The following is a 15,550-nucleotide window of genomic DNA, read 5'->3' as shown; positions in this document are numbered from 1 at the left end:
CAGGATTTATAAAATCTTGTTTCTATTTCTCTAGAGAACCCTGCATAAATGTACACAGCATTCTCAAGTACTTGTATACATAATTTTTATTCATTACTCTATTTCCAGAACTGATTGGAGTGCCTGGCACATTGCAGGAGGCTTAAATATTTGTGGAATTGAGAGCATTCATGATCTGACATTCTTTTGCTCCCTGTAAAGCAAGAGGGGGGTTCATTTTCTTTTCCCTCTCATCCTTATTGAAATTTCTGCAAAAGTCCAACTTTTAAGAGGGATGAAAGTATAGACAACATCTTTTTTTTTTAATTTTTTAATGTTTTATTTATTTCTAGGAGAGAGAGAGAGAGAGAGACAGCATGAGCAGGGGAGGATCAGAGAGAGAGGGAGTGACAGACTCTGAAACAGGCTCCAGGCTCTGAGCTGGCAGTCAGCACAGAGCCCGACGCGGGTCTCGAACCCACCAACCGCGAGATCATGACCTAAGCGAAAGTCGGACGCTTAACCGACTAAGCCACCCAGGCGCCCCTAGACAACATCTTTGATAATTAGTTTGAGAACAGGAAAGAAAGCTGTAAGTGGTCTTTTTCATTTCTTACAGACTGGCAACTGTTAGCAGGATAGAGAGTAAGGAAATATATACATAAGTGATAGTGATGTGGAAGAGATTTAGGGAAAAATTAGCTATTGAGATCTGAAAAAGTCAGGAAAAGAGCATTAAAGAGTTACCTTGGGTAAGTTAGAGGAGGGACTAGGGAGAAAAGGCCTAATGTTTGATCTCACTGGATCTGAAGTCGGAAGAAAAAACAACTTACCAAAGGGAAAGAAAACATGGGGTTTTTACCCTGAAGACTTTCAGCAGCCAGATGAGCTTTATAAAACTAGGGTTAACGTACTTTTATCCAAAGAAAAATAGTATAATCATTTTCTCTACGTTTAACTTACAAACCCAGTATCTGTTTTGAATTTTCTCAATGTTGTAATCACTCTCCTCCCTTGTCTCTTGTTATTTCTTAGCTAGGAAAAGCAACTTTCCCTTCTTGTTTTTAAACATAATTTGAGGTGGCCCTAAACCTTTTAAGAAGCCATTCTTGATTGGAATGCCCTTCCCACCTAATCTAACAATCTATACCACTCCTCTTTTTGTCTCATATATTTGATGGTACTTTGTGTCGGTAAGTATCTGTTTCAGACCTTCACTGATGTAAACAAAAGATGTTATTTCAAAGCTGAATCTGTAACAAACCTCTTCAGACACTGTCCATTCATTACAATAAAATAGCCAAAGGAAATCATCAATGTGATGAACAGAAAAAATATGTAGCCAAGAATCCTCTATCCAGCAAGCCTGTCATTCAGAATAGAAGGAGAGATAAAAGTCTTCCCAAATAAACAAAAATTGAAAGAATTTGTCACCACTAAACCAGCCCTACGAGAAATCCTGAGGGGGACTCTATGAGGGAAATGTTGCAAGGAACACAAGGTACCAGAGACACCACCACAAGCATGAATCCCACAAAGAACACAATGACTCTAAACCCATATTTTTCAATATTAACACTGAGAGTAAATAGACTAAATGCTCCAATCAAAATACATAGGGCAGCAGAATGGATAAGAACACAAAATCCATCTATTTGCTGTCTACAAGAAACTAATTTTAGACCTGAGGACACCTTCAGATTGAAAGTAAGGGGATGGAGAAATATCTATCATGCTACTGGAAGTCAAAAGAAAGCTGAAGTAGCTATACTTATATCAGACAAACTGGACTTTAAAGTAAAGACAGTAACAAGGGATGAAGAAGGGCATTATATAATAATTACAGGGTCGACCCATCAAGAAGAGCTAACAATTATAAATGTCTATGCATGGAATACGGGAGCACCTAAATACATGAAACTGTTAATCACAAACAGAAACAATCTTATGGATAAGAATGTGCTAATAATAGGGAACTTTAATACTCCACTTACAGCAATGGATAGATCAACTAGACAGAAAATCACTAAAGAAACAATGGACTTGAATGACATATTGGACCAGATGGATTTGACATATATATTTAGAACTCTACACCCTGAGGCCTTGGAATTCACTTTCTTCTCAAGTGTGCATGGCACATTCTCCAAGACAGATCACATGCTGGGATATAGAGCAGCCCTCAATAAATATAAACGAATTGAGATCATACCATGCACACTTTCAGATCACAATGCTATGAAACTTGAAATCAGCCGTAGGAAGAAGTCTGGAAAACCTCCAAAAACATGAGGTTAAAGAACACCCTACTAAAGAACGAATGAGCCAATCAGGCAATTAGGGAATAAATTTAAAATATATGGAAACAGATGAAAATGAAAATACAACAATTTAAACTCTATGGGATACGGCAAAGGCAGTCCTAAGAGGAAAGTACACCCCACTCCAGGCCTATTTCAAGAAATTAGAGAAAGTGCAAGTACAAAATCTAACACTGCACCTAAACCAAGAGTTGGTTTTTTGAAAAAANAGAAGCCCTCAGCTAACATCATCCTCAGTGGGGAAAAACTGAGAGCTTTTACCCTGAAATCAGGAACACGACAGGGATGTCCACTCTCACCACTGTTGTTTAACATAGTACTGGGAGTCCTAGCATCAGCTATCAGACAACAAAAGGAAATAAAAGGCATGAGAATTGGCAAAGAAGTCTAACTTTCACTTTTCGCAGACGACATGATACTCTACATAGAAAACCTGACAGTCTCCACCAGAAGCCTACTAGAAATGATCCATGAATTCGGGGTACAGTTGCAGGGTACAAAATCAATGTACAGAAATTGGTTGCATTTTTATACACCAATAATGAAGCAACAGAAAGAGAAATTAAGAAACTGATCCTATTTACAATTGCACAAAAAAACCATAAAATACCTACAAATAAGCCTAACCAAAGATTTAAGAGATCTGTATGATGAAAACTACAGAAAACTTATGAAGGAAATTGAAGACGACACAAAGAAAAGGAAAAACATTCCATGCTCATGGATCAGAAGAATAAATATTGTTAAAATGTCACTACTACCCATAGCAATCTACACATTAAATGCAATCCCAATCAAAATTGCACTAGCATTTTTCTCAAAACTAGAAAAAACTATCCTAAAATTTGTATGGACCACAAAAGACCCCAAATAGCCAAATAGTGAAGAATAAAACCAAAACGGGAGGTATTACCATCCCAGACTTTAGCCTCTACAACAAAGCTGTAATCAACAAGGCAGTATGGTATTGGCACAAAAACAGACACATAGACCAATGGAATAGAATAGAGAACTCAGAATTGGACCCACAAATGTATGGCCAACTAATCTTTGACAAAGCGGGAAAGAGTATCCAATGGGAAAAAGACAGCCTCTTTAACAGATGATGCTGAGAGAACTGGACAACAACATGCAGAAGAATGAAACTAGATCATTTTCTCACACCATACACAAAAATAAACTCAAAATGGATGAAGGACCTGAATGTGAGATAGGAAACCCTCAAAACCCTAGAGGAGAAAGCAGGAAACAACCTCTTTGATCTCAACCGCAGCAATTTCTTACCTGACACATCCCCAGAGGCAAGGGGATCAAGACCAAAAATGAACTATTGGGACCTCATCAAGATAAAAAGCTTCTGCACGGCAAAGAAATAATCAATAAAACTAATAGGCAACCAACAGAATGGGAAAAGATAGTTGCAAATGACATATCAGATAAAGAGTTACTATCCAAAATCTATAAGGAACTCACTGAACTCCACACCCGAAAAACAAATAATCCAGTGAAGAAATGGGCAGAAGACATCAACAGACACTTCTCCAAAGAGGAGGTCCAGATGGCCAAGAGACACATGAAACGATGCTCAGTGTCCGTCATCACCAGGGAAATACAAATCAAAACCACACTGGGATACCATCTCACACCAGTCAGAGTGGCTAAAATGAACAAATCAGGAGACTATACATGCTGGTGAGGATGTGGAGAAACGGGCACCCTCCTACACTGTTGGTGGGAATGTAAACTGGTGCAGCCGCTCTGGAAAACAGTGTGGAGGTTCCTCAAAAAATTAACAATAGAACTCCCCTATGACCCAGCAATAGCACTGCTAGGAATTTACCCAAGGGATTCAGGAGTGCTGATGCATAGGGGCACATGTACCCCAATGTTCATAGCAGCACTCTAAACAATAGCCAAAACATGGAAAGAGCCTAAGTGTCCATCAACTGACGAATGGATCAAGAAGTGGTTTATCTGTACGATGGAATACTACATGGCAATGAGAAAGAACAAAATCTGGCCATGTGTAGCAACATGGATGGAACTTGAGGGTGTTTTGCTGAGTGAAATACATCAGGCAGAGGAGGACAGATACTGCATGTTTGCACGTATAGGAGGATTAGGAGGAACTTAACGGAGGACCATGGGGGAGAAGAAGGGGAAAAATAGTTGGGGAGAGGGAGGAAAGCAAACCATGAGAGACTATTGAATAGGAGAACAAACTGAGGGCTGATGGGGGTGGAGGAGAGGGAAGTGGGGTGATGGGCATGGAGGAGGGCACTTGGGATGAGCACTGGGTGTTATATAGAAACCAACTTGACAATAAACTAAGAAAAAAATAAAAAAGCCAAGGATTTGCGAATAATACAACCTATTTTGTTTCAACAAACTTATATCCAATTTTTTAGGTCTTATTTTCCACTCCCCTTTTTTGCACTTAATGAAGTGTTGGGAAACTATCCACACTTCCGGTTATGCCAATCTCTGGGGATATGGAGTAGAAAATCATTATTATTGCTTATCAAACACCCAGAAGAGTTACAGGCACATAGTGTGTACTCAATAAATATTTGGTGTTGGAAGGAGTTAAGGTGACATTTGTAACAGCAATACTGATATGGGGAACAAGAAAACCACATCTGAATTACTAGTAGCTATTTAATAATGTCAGTCCTTTCTTGTTTAAACACAGAGGTACATGAATTGAGGACTTAATTCTTTTTTTCTAGAAGGTTCAACACTGAGTCTTAAAGAATCCATGAACATAGGATAGGCATTCAGATCTCGTTCTACGACTTCAGTCAAAAAGTTTACCATCTTCAAGTTTTAGTTTGTAAATATTCCCTGGCCAGGAGCTAGGTAGGTATTTGTTTTTTGCTCACCTAATTGGAGACCAACTTTAGCTCTTTTCATTCAACCGTCACTTCACAATATGCCCCCCTCCCCGGTATCCTCTCACCCCAAACCACACACAAACTAACCAGAAAACCACAATTCGTTCAACTTCTTGAACAGTGCAAGGCTAAAGCTGAGGCCACAAGACACGTTTTTAACCACAAGGTTTCCCTCCTCTAGCCCGATTAGGTTTTGTAGGGGCAATATTTTGCTCTCGTAGAACGCGCTCGTGGTCTCGGACTCGACACAGTAGCGTCCAGCCCGGGCAGTCACCGAAAACTACTAAACCCGTCTTTCCCTAAACTCCTACAAGTATCTCACAAGCTCCTACAGTCGTCCAGAAGCCCCGCCCCGTGGACTTAGCGCGGTAGTTTGCGCATGCCCAGTGAGCGCCGCATGCCCCTGTAGGGCTCCCGTTCCGCCTCGGTTCCCTGTGGCCCCGGCGCGCGGCGTGCGGCTGGCTTCCTCCCTCAGAGGGCCCCGCCCGGTTGTTTGCGGGCAGGCGCACCTCCCCTGGCGGGCGGGCCACGGGGTCTGGAGGTTCTGAGCGAGCGACGATTGGCTGACGTGGTGGCCACGCGTCGGGCCTCAGAAACTCGGGGCGAGCGCCCAGAGTCGGCTCTCCAGGCAGTGCCAGGCGCATCTCCGGTAAACAGGTAGGCTGGGAGTTTTGGCGACCGGAGAAAAGGAGGGGTGGGCTTAGATCCAGCCCTGGAATTTCCGGCCGCAGCCTCCTTGGAGCAGAAGGGGCGGCGCGGAGTCTACACCCAGTGAATGTTGGCGAGAAGTGATGGAGCTCACGCGAAGGTCAGCGTCGTGGGGTCCTCAGGTCCTCTTTCTGGGCGTAATTTCGGCATCCTGCTGTTTCTTACTACAAAAGTTCAACAGCTGAGTATTTATCCAAGGGTGTAGGTTTTTGTTTGTTTTTCCCTTTAGTGGCTGTTAGTTGGAGAGTTCAGGTCCTGGCTCAGCCTATGACTCTGTGTCCTTGAGAGGGACTTAATCGTTGTGTATTTCAGTTCTCACACTTGTAAGTTTCAGCAGAGATTACGGTGCTTCTTTGGGCACAAGGAGCCGTCCTGTAGAAAGATACTGTTAGAATTTTTTAGGTTCACAGTGTGCCTGAGCCCAAATTTCTCTGGAAGGTGACACCACCCAGTATTATTTGTGAAGAAGTATCTTAAGCTCCAGGAATGGAAGGAACTAAACACCACAGAAACAAGCTTTTTGAAAAGCTCCTTTGAACATTTCATGCAGATTAAATCACTGTGGCGGTAGACAAAGGTAAACCAAAACAAAGGGCCAAACAAAACCACTTTTCAGAGCTCCCCCACCCTCCAGGTAACTTTAACATGTTCTCATGAAAGTTATTGGCTTTTCAGTTTCTTCTTGGGATCTAGTGTGGTACTAACCGAAAATGACAGGTACATAATCATTTGGGTATCCTGTGCAATATTATACCAAGAAAAACAAGGTAAGCCGACTTCCATATAAGATAACAGGAATTAAGATATCTCATTGGTGAGAAGTAATGATGATAAGTCAGAAAAATTAAAAGGTGCTGTACACAATCCTTTAAAGCCAGAAATTTTATAAAAAATCTTTTTAGTGTGTTAACTTTTAAGGTATGATGGACATAGAGAAAACCACATGAATCATAAGTGTACAGCTCCTTGAATTTTCACAAAGCATACATATCCATGTATCTAGCACCTAGATCAAGAAAGGAAATTACTTGCATCTTAGAAACTCCACTCTGTGAGATTCCTTTCCAGAGGTAACCATTATGCTGATTTCTAAAGTCATCTATGAATTCACTTGTTACTGACTTTATATAAATGGAATCATGCAGTAAATAGTCCTTTAAGAATCACTTTTCCTCAATATTTGTGAGATTTACACAAGTTATGGAGTAGTAGTTCTTATGCCGCATAGTATTCCATCCAGTGTTTGGCTGTTAGGAACATATTTATAAGTACATTTGACCCTTGGACAACATGTGTTTAGACTGTAGGGGTCCACTCATGAGTGGATTTTTTTGATAAATATAGTATACTGTTGTAAATGTATATTTTCTTCCTTATGATTTTCTTAGGAGTGTTTTCTCTAGCTTACTTTATTGTAAGACTATAGTATATAATACACATACAAAATGTGTGTTAATAGACTATGTTATCGATAAGGCCTCCAGTCAACAGTGGACTATTAGTAATTAAATTCTTAGTCAAAAGTTAAACTTGGATTTTTGACTGTGTGGGGTTGGTGCTTCTAACCCTTACATTATTCAAAGGTCTGTTGTATTTTGGTGAACCTATGTATACGTTTCTGTTAGATATACTGTTGGTGAAATGTCTATATGTAGGGTGTGCAGGTATGTATTTCTTGTATACACTACCAAAAAAGTTGTTCAAGTTAGTTGTTTTAACACTCCTCTTAGCATTATTTGAGAATTCTAACTCCTCCAAATGCTTGCGACACTTAGTGTGGTCTTTTTCATTTTAACCATTCTGGTGGGTGTGTAGTGATATCACATTGGTGTTTTCCCCTAATTTCCTTAATGACTAATAATATTTAACACCTCTTCATATGTTATTGGCCATTTGGATTCCTCTATTGCAGGGGTCATCATTTTTTTGTTAGAGGCCAAATAATAGATACAGGCAGTCCTTGCATTGTAAAGTTTCATTTAAAGCACTACTGTATAAAGCTATGACTGCTTGTATATTTAGGCTTTGCAGGCCATATACAATATACAGCTTCTGTTGTTTTTTCTTCCATACTTTCCTTTCTTTTTTGCCTGCTTGCTTGCTTTCCTTCCCTCGCTCCCTCACTCTTCTTCCTTTCTTTGATTCTTGTTTCATAGATTGCCAACCTACTATGTTGCAAAATGACTGTTCAAAATAACAGCTCAATCTTTGGCCCATTGGTGATGGTGAAACTATTGAGAATGGCTACATTGAAAAAAACCCCGGAAAACTAATAATATTAAGTATTGTATGTTGTAGTCTTTTGAGGTTAAGTAATATTATTAAGCAGCATGCGCTGTAGTGTTTTGGAGTTAAATTTGAAATCTCTAAGTATTTTCTTTGCTTCTTACCAGTTGTACCTCAAGGCTAACTAGAGAGCTGTTTTAGGCTTCCCTAAACTGTTCGTACTGCTCCTACTTTTTCCTATCCCATTATAACTGAGGAACAAAAGAGAGGTAAGAGGAGAGAAAAGAAAGGAGATAGAACCCCTTTTCTGATACTGCATAAAATGCTAAGAAAAGGATAAATAATAAACAGTTCTGGATTCTTGGAGAGAAAAAAAATACATAAAAAGCATAAAATACTTTTTGCAATACTTTGAGATACTGTCTTTTGAGCCATTCCATGGTGGGATGGCTTGCTTAAAATTTTTATTCTTGAGTATTCTCATAATATGGAAAGTAATAGCTAATGGCTTGGGCCGTGAAACTCAGCTGTTTCATTCCTGCCCATGATGGAGGTGCTCTCTTCCTGAAATGCCCCCATTGGACTGTCCAGTGCATCTTCTCTTACTTTGGGCCCCCTGGCTTTTCACTCAGTATCAAAATTACCAAAAAACTTTGGAAAGTATAAAAAATTTTTTTGACTGCTATTTCAACCTATGTTAACATTTGTGTTAACAATTTCTTTTTTTTTTTTAATGTGGCTTATAGAAGTGAGTTTATTAATGTATTTAGAAATATGCTAAAACCAATGAGAGACTTAACGGGTATTCTCATCAACTTGATCTTTTCTTTGAGATAGATAATTGAGTTTTGGTCATTCTTACTTGATTATTATGATTAAAGATAAGATATTAAGATTTAAGATAAGCCACTAGGCCTAGCTTCTGCCACCACCAACTGCTGTCCTTTAGCCTTTCTTACATAAAAATTTTGGATCCATTTGTGCGATTATATACATGAGTTTATACTCACTCATTCACACGTTTTGACTAATGCAAATACTTTACTGCTTTATAATTGCCACACAAATAATTGTACTTATATGCATTGTTTTCACTGGACTTCTTGAACCAGAGTTGGAGTCATTACAAATTATTAGGGTTGGTAAAGGGTATTAAGTGGATTTCGTATAGGAACACATAGGGCGTTTATGTAATGCAAATGTTTAACAGTACTGGACCCTGACTACTAAGGATATATCTACCAGTCCAGATGTTGTCATTAGCTTCCGAGAGAACCAACTCCCCTGGACATTGCTTGCATCATGTTGTCATTGTTGACCTCTGGGATGTTGTATTTTCCAGGATTCCAGAGGGGATAGACCTTGCCTTTTCTGGTTGCAGTTTCTATTTTTAGATGTTTCATTTAGGTTATATTTAATCTTACTTTCTTTGTTTAAGGTGACTGTATTTCTCTGCTGTGAGAGAAATATTATTTGTTTCTTTTATGCTTCCCTTCCAGAAAATTTATTACTAAAATGTCTAGATAAATGTGACTGGGGATGGGCAGAGGATAGTTCATCTCACATTCCACGTACAGAGATCACTTTAGGGTTGGTGAAAGGAAAAGATAATTCACAACATCAGTTTTTGCTGCTCTTGTTAGTAGCGTATTATTATTCTCAACTTCCATTTCAATATCTTGGATTTTGATACTATTATAAAGAAGGGATAGGGCTGTTTTAGTACATTGACTGTAAAAGCAATGTGCTACTGTGCAAAAGCACTGGGTATAAGAGCAGAATAAGTATAGTTTACTACCTGTCTATGTTAACCTTTCTTGGAATTTGGTTTTTATAAAATGAGGCATTTTGACCAAGTATCTCTAATTCTTGGTAATTCTTTGCAATAGACTTAGTAGAGAAGCACAGAATTTAGAACTTAAATTACCCTAGAGGCCTTTTAGGTCTCAGTTTTTCGCAATGAAAATACTGAGGTCTTGAAAGATTGTAGTTAGTCACATAAGTTACTAGAATCTAGTTCTCCTGACTTGTATTTCACTTGTCTTTTCTGTTATGCTACTTGTAGGAGTCAGCCTTCTAAGATAACCGTGGTATTCACACTAATGTATAATGCTTTTCCCTTGAGGGTAGACTACCAAAAGGCTCACTTCTAATAGAGTATGTCAAAAGTGGTAGGATGTCACTTCCAAGATTATGTTATAATAGACTCTAACTTCCTTTTTGCTGGACCTTTCTTGGCTTGCTCACTCTGATGTAACCATTTGCTGTATCATGAGCTGACCTTAGAAAGATCCGCCTGTCAAGGAATTGAGGGGAGGCTTTGGCCAATAGCCCACAAAGAATTGAAGTGCTCAATTCAGTAACCCTCAGGAACTGAGTCCTGCCAAAAGTTACTGAGTGAAGTTGGAAAATTTTTCCCAGTTAAAGCTTAAAATCATTGTATCCCTGCCTGACACCTTGATTATCACCTTGTGAGAGACCCTGAACTCCAGGACCCATCTAAGCAAGGGTAGATTCCTCAGGAACTGAGGTGTTGTTTTGACCTGCTGAGTTCTGGAGTACTTTGTTTAGCAGCAACAGATAAGTAATAAACTGCTCTTAGTAATTTTTAATTTTTTTTAAAGTTTATTTATTTTGAGAGGGAGAGTGAGCATGTTGGGGAGAGGGAGAGAGCGAGAATCCCAAGAAAGCTCAGCACTGTCAGTGCAGAGCCCGATGTGGGGCTCAAACTCACCAAGCACAAGATCATGACCTGAGCTTAAGTTGAACGATTAACCAACTAAGGCATCCAGGTGCCCCAATTTTAATTTTTTTTTAAGATTTTTTTCCCCCTAAAGTTTATTTATTTATCCTTAGAGAGGGAGAGAGAGAAAAACTGAGAGAGAATGAGAGCAGGCTCTGCCATCAGTGCAGAGCACGACACCGGACTTGAACCCAGAAGCTACGAGATCATGACCTGAACTGAAAGCAAGAGTTAGACGCTTAACCGACTGAGCCATCCAGGCGCCTCCCAATTTTTAGTTTTTAATAAAAAGAAACTTTTTAATAAAAGAAATAGTCCATCCTGAAGTTTTTGTGAACATAGCTTTAGTCTATTTTTATCATTAAAATTTTTTTTTAAGTGTTTTTTATTTTTTCTTGAGAGAGTGAGAGACAGAGCATGACGAGGGAGGAGCAGAGTGAGAGAGGGACACAGAATCTGAAGCAGGCTCCAGGCTCTGAGCTGTCAGCACAGAGCCTGACACGGGGTTTGAACTCATAAGCTGTGAGATCATGACCTGAGCCGAAGTCAGACCCTTAACTGACTAAGCCAACCAGGTGCCCCTATTTTTGTCATTTTAAACATATTTGAGAATATGTTATTTTTACATTTTGAAAAGTAATCATTCTGTATTTGTTTTGGCTATAACTTAATTGCTGTATATTTGATTTGAAAACTGGCAACATAAGGAGATATTACTTAGAAAGTTGAGAATTAATACATTGGTTGAGGGTTTCATTAAAATGGATAATTGATGAGACAAATTTACTGTAAAACTCCTTTTGACAGTTGACATATGCACCTCTGATTCAGTTATTGTCTGTATTGAAAGTATTTTTAATTTAGATATTTTACTGTTTGGGATACAGATACTCAGGTCGTTTACTCTTATTTATCTGTAGTTTTTCATTACGGTGATTTGATTGTAAATAAATACTATTTTGAGAATCGCCTGTAGTATTCCTGGATTTATAAGTTTCAGAAGCTACTAGAGTACAACAGGATTATTTTGTTGGAAACCTTAATCCTGAATCTTGTTTCATTTTCTGTTGAAGTATACCAACTTCCCCTCTCCATAATTTCTTCTTGAGAATTTGGCTGCTGTGGAACAAGTTTTGAAAAACTGAAATAAAAATAGTTATATCTAATAGATAAGTTAACTTTTTAAAAACTTCATTTTAAAAACTTCATTGTGAAATGTAATACATGTAAAGAAAAGGGTATAAAATATATGTGGACAGTTCAGTGAATACTTAAATAGTTAACACCCCTGTAACTACCATCAAAATATTAATGTGTAAGTACTTGTTTTGTATATGTTATCTTGTTTGTTTAAATGCTGCGTGAGTATGAATGTGTGAGAGAGAAACAGAGATGTGAATTGTGTAGTTTGATGCAATGCTTTATTGTGTCTATTAGATGGGATTTGTTAATGCTTTTTTTAAAATCTCTCTCCTTACTGATTGGTGTATGTGGTTGTGGGGTGTGGTGTGTGCAAGCGTACGTGTGCTTGCTTGCTTGATAAATATTGAGAATTTACAGTGTATTAAATCTCTTTGTGTAATCATAGATATATTTCTCCTTAGTAGTTCTGCCAATTATTTATTTATTTATTTTGAGGTCATGTTATCAGAAACGTACAACTTTATTAGTAGTCTATCTTATGAATTGAGCCTTTTTTTCTCACTAAGAAGTGTTCATTTTTATCTCTAGTAATGCCTTTTGTTTTAAAGTCTAGTCTGATTTAAAACAATTTTTTTAATGTTTATTTTTTAAAGTGTTTTTTTAATGTTTATTTTTGAGAGAGAGAGAGAGCAAGTAGGGGAGAGGCAGAGAGAGAGAGGGAGACACAGAATCCAGAGCAGGCTCCAGGCTCTGAGTTGTCAGCACAGAGCCCAACATGGGGCTCCAGCTCCTAAACGATGAGGTCATGACCTGAGCCCAACCGACTGAGCCACCCAGGCACCCCTAATGTTTATTTATTTTTGAGAGAGAGAGTACAAACAGGGGACCGGCAGAGAGAGAGAGGCGGGGGTGGGGGGTGGCAGAGAATCCAAAGTGGGCTCTGCACTGATAGCAGAGAGCCAGACAGCAGGCTCAAACTCACGAACTGTGAGTTCATGATCTCAGCTGAAGTTGGAGGAGACTCAACTGACTGAGCCACCAAGCCTAGTCTGCTATTTTTAAAAGCTGTTTATTTTGAAATAATTTTAGACTTACCAGAAAGTTGGAATAATAGTAGAGGAGTCCCTGTAAAACTCTTCATTCACCCTGCTTGTAATGTTCACAATGCATAATCATAGTACAATTCTCAAAACCAAGAAATTAATGTTGTTATAATATTATTCACAAAATTATACACTTTATCCAAATACTACCTGTTTTTCCATTAATTTTGTTGTTGTTCTAGGACCCCATCCAGATCCCATGTTGCATTTAGTTGTTGTATTTCCTTAGTTTTCTCCTATCTGTGACCTCTCTTGGATTTTGATATAGCTATGACAGCCTTCTTTTGGTTAATGTGGACATAGAATTGGATTTTTAAAAATCCAGTGGGACATCTTTGTCTTAGAATTGAAGCATTTGGTGATCATTAAATTCATTCATATTTTATATTATTTCATTTTCAGTTGTGGAAATTATATACACTTTACCATTCTTTTATGGAAGCTACTGCACCCTGGAATGCATCTTTTCAACCTTTATGCATTTCTTTACATGTGTATAGATACCCAAACACATGGTTTGGTTTGCTTTGTTTACTTTTTTATTTTAATACAACAGTGGTAATGATTTATTGTTTTATAAAACCCTTTTTCATTTAGTAATATTTTATACATCTGTGTCAGTGTATATATGGATGCATAACGTTTATAGTATATATGTACCATAGTTTGTTTAACCAAACCCTAACTGATAGACATTTGTGCTGTTTCTGATTTTTTAATAGTATAAACAGCACTGCTATATACATTCTTATCTGTATATATTTGCACCCCTTGCTAGAACATAGATTTCTAGGAGTAGAATTATGGAATCAGAGTTTGAATGTTTAAAGTTTTAATTGACATTGTGGGACATTCTTTTTTATTTTTTAATGGCATAGCTTTTTATAAAAATAGTATATGCTTGTTACAGACTCTTGCAAGCAACATAAATAAAAAGGTGACAGAGAAATGTTACCCCAAATTCTATCACCCTAACCAAAACAAGGTTCATTACAAATCAGGTGTAATTATGTTTCTGTTCCTAAGAATGTTCAATATTTAAAACAAAACGATCTACCTGTAAGACATACATTTATGAAATTTTACAGCATTAAGAATGAAAAAAAAAAAAAAGAAATCCTGAAGGATTCCGGAGAGAAAACCAAAATAGAAAAAAGTACTGAATGTATCAACATCTGTCTTGTTGACCATAATTGTGGCTACTTAACAATGAAGTATGGGAGTGGAATAAAGATACTTTCGTGCCGGAAAAGCATCAGAAGTTAGGCTCAAGCAAAATAAAGAAGTGAAAGAAAGGCCTGGAATATAAGAAACTGTAAATCTAACCCAGGAGAAGAGTGAAATGATGTTCTCAATGGGACGGCTGTACGCCCTAGAGAACATATATGGTCCAGTTTCAAGAGGAGCCTCCTGAGGAAGGAGGTTTTCAGGAAAGAAAGGGGTTTCAGAGATGTATAACCTCTGAACCTGGAGTTTTCTCTGATGGAAGGTTTCTTGCAAACTATGAATTAAATTTCTTTAATAGAAACAGGACTATTCTGCATATCTATTCTTACTACATTAGCTTTAGTAGGCTGTGTCCTTCAAGAAGTTTGTCAGGGGCCCCTGGGTGGCTCAGTTGGTTGAGCGTCCGAATTCGGCTTAGGTCAGATCTCATGGTTCATGGGTTCAAACCCCGCATCAGGCTCTGTGCTGACAGAGCCTGGAGCCTGTTTCGGATTCTGTGTCTCCCACTCTCTCTGCCCCTCCCCCACTCATGCTCTGTCTCAAAAATAAATAAACTATTAAAAAAATTTTAAAAAAAAGTTTGTCAGATTTATAGATATGAAGTTCTTTGTAATATTCCCTTTTTATCTTTTTCATGCCTATGGGATCACTTAAATGTCCTTCTCTTCTTCCTGATACTGGCAATTTATGTATCCTTTATTTTTATCTTGACCAGTCTAGCAAGAGGCTTACCAATTTCTTTCTTTCTTTCTTTCTTTTTAACTAGCTTTTGGTTTCATTGATTTTCTTTCTTTTTTTTTTTTTTAAATAATGTTTATTTATTTATTTTGAGAGGAGGGAGAGAGAGAGACCATGCACGTGTCAGTGAGGAAGGGGCAGAGAGAAAGGGAATTCCAAGCAAAACCTGATGCAGGGCTTGATCCCACAATCCTCTAGATCATGACCTGAGCTGAAATCAATAGTTGGATGTTAGACTGAGCCATCCAGGTGCTCCAGTTTCATTGATTTTCTGTGTTGATCATACATTTTCAATTTCATTGAGTTTTGCTCTTTCCTGCTGCTTTCTTTGAGTTTAATTTTTTTTTTAATTTTGTGCTTTTTTTTAAAGGTGGGAGCTTATGTATTAATAAGAGGTCTTCCTCACTTAAAATTTTTTTCTTCCTCCCTTTTTGCTATATGTGTTTAATACTATAAATTTCCCTCCAA

General features: G+C 38.1%; 1 protein-coding gene across 4 annotated transcripts in view; it reads left to right on the top strand.

Moving 5' to 3' along the window:
* Window positions 1–5,650: 5,650 nt before the first annotated feature.
* MIPOL1 (mirror-image polydactyly 1) overlaps window positions 5,651–15,550 on the top strand; it is a 336,826-nt gene continuing 326,926 nt past the window's right edge. For all 4 annotated transcript variants that reach the window (XR_013336270.1, XM_077769202.1, XM_077769201.1 and 1 more), the window contains exon 1: window positions 5,651–5,851. The gene's annotated coding sequence lies outside the window, so the exon portion shown is untranslated. The remainder of the gene's footprint in view (window positions 5,852–15,550) is intronic.

The sequence above is a fragment of the Crocuta crocuta genome, unplaced genomic scaffold (genome assembly GCF_008692635.1).
Source record: "Crocuta crocuta isolate KB4526 unplaced genomic scaffold, BGI_CrCroc_1.0 scaffold65, whole genome shotgun sequence".
Lineage (NCBI taxonomy): Eukaryota > Metazoa > Chordata > Mammalia > Carnivora > Hyaenidae > Crocuta > Crocuta crocuta.
The sequence above is the reverse complement of the archived record's forward strand: the minus strand, read 5'-3'. Positions and strand labels throughout refer to the sequence as shown.